The sequence below is a fragment of the Prionailurus viverrinus genome, chromosome E2 (genome assembly GCF_022837055.1).
Source record: "Prionailurus viverrinus isolate Anna chromosome E2, UM_Priviv_1.0, whole genome shotgun sequence".
Lineage (NCBI taxonomy): Eukaryota > Metazoa > Chordata > Mammalia > Carnivora > Felidae > Prionailurus > Prionailurus viverrinus.
The window spans coordinates 46,732,212-46,738,211 of record NC_062575.1 but is presented as its reverse complement, the minus strand read 5'-3'; positions in this window follow the sequence as shown (position 1 = coordinate 46,738,211).

The following is a 6,000-nucleotide window of genomic DNA, read 5'->3' as shown; positions in this document are numbered from 1 at the left end:
GCCTAGGGAACCTCCCAGGCCCGGCGACGCGTCACGCGAGGGCGGGTAGGGCTCGCCTGGAAACAGACGAGGGCGCAGGGTGCGAGTCTTGGTGGTCCAGATTAGGCTAGAAGGCAGAGAAGGGCGATCCGGAACTGGCGGCTGTCCGGCTGTCCGAAGCCTCAGGCCTGTGGGTGCAGAGCCTCAAGGTTGGGTCATTGGTTGCGGCCCCCAGGGCCAAGGCGGGGATCTGGTGTAGTGTTCCCTAAGGTAGCTGCAACCTGGTGATAACATACAGGAAAGTAACTTTTGATATTGCCAGAAATGGGCTGGCTTTCTCACTACATCGTGTTAGCTACATTTAATAATAGTGACTAGGAGTAAAGTAGTATTAAGTTAATACTTTTATATTCAATGTGGACTTAATTAAATGTAAAAGTGATCTGGTGAAAATTTTGTATGTTTGTAATATCGGTGTAGGAATAGTTTTGCTAAGCATAACCAAAGAGAAATGTAATATATATATATTAAGATTTGACTGGACGGTTCTTTGTCAGACCTTCCACTTAGTTCTCATTCCGTTTTGTATTGGGTATTCTCCGTCTTTTGCCTCTCCATATAAACCTTAATATTAGTTTGTCGATATCCACAAAGTAATTAGGAAGGGTTTTGTTGTTGAATGTTTTTATGATGAAAGGGCGTTGAATTTTGTTAATAATTTTCTGAACAATTGAGATAATCATCAGTTTTTCTTTGTTCCGCTTTAATCCTGTTCTTACACATGAGTCGTGTCAATGTAGGGGTTGGGGAAGCATTTTAGACTAGTATGGTTGGGTCTTCCTCTCTCAATTTGCCTGCGACCCTGAGCTGCGACCTGCACAAGTTCTTCTCAGGACCTCTCCTCCCCCAACCAGTTAGGTGACACATGATGGCTAGAGGGGGCTGGGTATTTCCCTTCGTTTACATTGGTTAGTCTCTGGTAGTTTCCCTTTGATGGGGTTCTTGAGCAAAGGGCTAAGAAAGCATCCTTAAGATGTCTTTGGTGCAAAAGGTGATTTTATTAAAGCACGGGGACAGGACGGGTGCGGGACAGAAAGAGCTGCCCTGGGGTTGTGAGGAGTGACTGATTATATATTTTTAGGTTTGTGGGAGGTGTTGGGGGGAATGAGATAAAGTAAGGTTCTAAGGCATTTGGAAGCAAGGCTTTCAGGACCTTGAGGGACTAGCTGCTGCTAAGATAAGGTTTCTTTTAGTCTTTAATGAAACAAAAACATGAAGGAAATAAGGCATCCATGAGGTGCTTGAGGATGGTCACTCTCTGCTCTGCATGTTTCAGGTGTCTGTCAGTGGGTAAGCTGTAAGGAGGTTAATTCATGCTACTTTTGTCTTTGTTTCTCTCATCACCTGCGGGCAGGTGGACAACAGAATATCTAGAAATATTTCAAAATGGTTACTTTCCCCTCTGCTAGAAGCTTGTGGGGAATTTCCTCCGATTTTCTCTCTGAGAAAGTGGTGGTGTTCTCAGAGGTCAAACTCAAGACAGTGGGGGCCTGTAGAAGTTTTTAACTCTCAAGCTGGTCCACACTCAGTTGGTGTTCAGTTTGCTTAACATTTTGGTGCTGTGAGGGTAGTAGTGATCATTTATAAGCTCTTTACGTTTTGGAGCAAAACAGCAGAAGCCCTCCTGATTTGGTAATAGTAATTTCTTTGATGTGTAATATACATACCTAAAAGGCACATACAGCCAAAGTACTGCCGGATGGATTTTTTGAAACTGCACACATCCATTTATTTCACTATCCAGATCAAGACACAGGACATTTTCGGCATCATAAAGTATCCAGATTTCTAACAGCAAAAATTGGCTTGGCAATCTTTTTATTTTATATTAATGGAATTACACAGTAAATACTCTTGTGTCTGAATTCTCTTGTTCAACATTGTGTGATTCACCCATTGTATGCTGTTGCATGTAGTTCTAGGTTATTTATTATTCATTTTTGTGTCCTAATGCTACATTTATTTTTCCTTGTATAAAACATGCCACATTACTTTTCCGTTTCCATCAGATGGACAGAGAGACAGAAAGAGTAAGAGACAAAACTAGGGTCACTCTGAATCCTGCAGACATTAAAAAGATAATCAAGGGGCGCCTGGTTAGCTTAGTCGGTTAAGTGTCCAACTTTTGCTCAGGTCATGATCTCACGGTTCATGTGTTCAAGTTCCGCGTTAGGCTCTGTGCTGACAGTTCAGAGCCTGGAGCCTGCGTCAGATTCTGTGCCCCTCTCCCACTCACACCCTATCTCTCTCTCTCAAAAATAAATAAACTTTAAAAAAAATAATTGAAAATGCCAAGAAGAAAAAAGCTAATTAATAAAGAAAGGATTATGTCACCATTTCATTTTCTTTCTAATCAGTATATAAATAAAAATTTGGCCCATCAAAGCATGGAAGGATTCCAAGGGATGGAATCTTAGATCTGCTGCATCCAAGGATAGTGTTTAAGTCTCAAAAATCAAACTTACAAACTACTCTTTGAAGCTTCTAACATGTGTGCAGTCTCAAATCCTAATCATCTCATCCCCAATTTGACAAAACAAGAAAAAGCATCACACAGAGCAGTATAGCAAAAATACAAACATGCCTGCAAGTACATGATCACTCAGAATAATGCGACCTAAGGGCATATGCCAAGGCTAGGGCCAAACACCCACCAGAATAAAGCTCAGCCAGGAAGCAGCTGCCATAGAAAGTGCATGTGCATTCTGAGTGAGGGCCAGAATTCTCCAAAGCTTCAGGGACCCAAGTGTTAAATTCCTAGGTCTTTTTTGTGTTGGGAGACTCACGCCAAGAGCGACATCTCTCTCCAGAACGTACACATGTACCCAACCCATGCCTGCTGAAACTGTTTGATGTTTCTGAGACTTCTCTCAGTTTGAGTTTATGTTCTTAGAGGCCATTGGACCTGGAATTAGCAGGTCAAGAACCTCTTCATTTGTATCGGTTGTGAGGTGGGCAGGTCCACAGAGAAACCTCTGAGTGTGATGTGGGAAGCTGTCTGCAGATAGTTCACACTGTGATTATTGGCTCTGTAGGAATGGAGGGCATGGGATGAAGTGTGAGTTTGTGGGGTGAAGTCAGGGTTAGGGGATAGATTGATACAGAAGGGGGTGATGGTGTGAACAGGGGATGCTCTCACAGTCATCGTTCCACAGGGTGAGATTAACAGCCAAAATTCATTAGCCCTGAGCCACAGCTTTGTTCTTGGGTTAGAATTTTAGAGCTGAAGGAGACCCCATATCAAGGAGAGACACCTGAGGAAGAGTGGATCCTTCTGGGAGCTCTATAGAAGAAATTATACTTCCTAGAAACCCTCCCAAGACAGGACTGCCCCAGATTGATGTCTGGGACCTCTGAGGAGTTTGCAGCCCTGGTTTTTGTAGCTTCAACCTTGACTTTATTTTTGACATAAAGATGAGTAGAAGATGCTAGTGTCTCTCTGACCTCATCTGTTAAGTGGGCAGAGGGCATGGAGAACATGTCTTAACAAGTATATTACTCTCCTGTTCCCAGTTCTTTATCAAACCACTACTACTCTGAGGATGATATGCAACATAATATGTCCATTTGATATGGTACCTCTTAGTACATTATTGGACACTGGGGGTGTAAGGTGTGTTTCCTGGTCTGAAGAAATATAACACGGTGGTCTCAACTGATACAGTCTTCTATTCAAGTTCTTTTATAGTATTTTGAGCATTTACATCTACCATGCAAAGTCTAGTCCAATGTTATGTGTCTATTCCTATCAGGACCCATTTATTGGCTCTCAGAGCTCCCAGCAGCCATCGGACCTTAGCTATTCAGCCTGTAGACCCATAGAGACCAAATTGTTATGGCCCAAGTTCTTCAGCATATGAAAATACTTTATCAGGCAGGCTATTATAAGGGCTCAGAAATTACCTTCCAGGAAAAAAAAAATTACCTTCCAGGAACTAGTCAAAGGCTAGTCCTTTCTTGGAATGCGTATGGTTTGAGCTGTCCTAACCTGCTGAGTTAACCCTTTACTCTACAGAAGAATGTGGTGTTTAGCATTTATAGAACTAATGGATCTTAACGGTCATGCTTTACTTTGTTTGCTTCACTACACGTCTGACTCAGAAGTTTCCCACAGTAGCAGGAGGCTATATCCACACCAAAGCACAGTGATATTCAACATAGATGTATTAATTTCCTTACTTCCCCTTCCTGTATTTTAAGGATCCCATTCCAGCCTATTGTTTACTATAAAATCCCTCCAGGAAAATGCTTTTTTATATTCTTATTGTTGATCTGAAATACAGGGTTTTTTGTTTTTGTTGTTGTTTTACTATTAGAGATGTTACATGGATTTTTCCTTTCAGGGTTTGATGACATTCAAGGATGTAGCTGTAGACCTCTCAAGAAGAGTGGGAATGTCTGAGCTCTGCTCAGAGAGACTTATACAGAGATGTGATGCTGGAGACTATAGCAACTTTGTATCATCACTGGGTAAGTTCATTTGTTCCCCTATAATTCAGAAAATACAGTACTCTCTCCATTGAAATTCTAAGGCTGTATTAAATATCTAAATTTATGTTCCCTATTTTAGAAAATTGGTTTCAGCTTTGTTGTGTGGAATAACATCTCTCTCAGTCACCTTCATATCTTTTATCACTGACTTTCACACCTTCCTCTGGCTCTTTATGTATGTAATTGACTTTCCTACTTTAATTATAGAAATTTTAGGGAAACACATACCATGGTATTTTTGTGTTTGAAAGCTACATTCTAGGCATTTTGCACTTAATATTAAAGAAATTTCACAGGAAGAACCATTAGTTATGTCGTGAAACCTCTTGTTTTTCTTACCAAAATAACTAGCAATAGAATCCATATGTATTTAAATTTAATGGACTGAGCCACCCAGGTGCCCCATGTATATTTAAATTTAAATAAGACCTTCCTCCCATGGTGTTTTCTTCTTTGTTCTGGTGATTCTTTTTTTTTTTTTTTTAATTTTTTTAACGTTTATTTATTTTTGAGACAGAGAGAGACAGAGCATGAACGGGGGAGGGTCAGAGAGAGAGGGAGACACAGAATCTGAAACAGGCTCCAGGCTCTGAGCGGTCAGCACAGAGCCCGACGTGGGGCTCGAACTCACGGACCACGAGATCGTGACCTGAGCCGAAGTCGGACGCTTAACTGACTGAGCCACCCAGGCACCCCTGTTCTGGTGATTCTTAAATCAGCCTAATATGACGACATACCAACCCTCTCATTATTTTTTCATCTAGAAGCTTTTCTGAGGCCCAGGTTTTAAACTTTATTTTTAAGTTATTCTAGAGTTAGAACTAAGCCATAAGGAAAGACTCTACATGCGCTTCAGCCAGTTTCCCCTAATGATAACAACTCACATAAGCACAGTACAATGATCTAAACCAGAAATTGCACTTTGATACAATATTGTTAAGTTACCTGTATACCTTGGGGCACTTGGATGGCTCAGTCGGTTAAGCATCCGACTTGGGCTCAGGTCATGATCTCACAGTTCATGGGTTTGAGCCCCGAGTCAGTCTCTGTGCTGACAGCTCCGAGCCTGGAGCTTGCTTAGGACTCTGTCTCCCTCTCTCTGCTCCTCCCCTGCTCATGCTCTCTCTCTCTCTCTCTCTCCCAAAAATAAACATTAAAAAAAATTAAAAAAAAATTACCTGTATACTTTATTCAAATGTCACCAGTTATCATGGTAGTGTACTTGTACTGATCCAGGATCCTACAATTCACTTAAGCTGTCATGTCTCTGTAGTCTTCTTCATTCTTAGATAAGTCCTTTCTCTTTCATGATCTTAACACTTTTGAACTGTGCTGGTCAGTTATTACATAGATTATTCCTGGATTTGGGTTTGTCTGACATTTTATGATTAATATTTTGATTAGATTAAGATTATATATTTTTAGTGAGAATACCACAGAAGTGATGTTATGGCCTTTTCAGTGTATGAT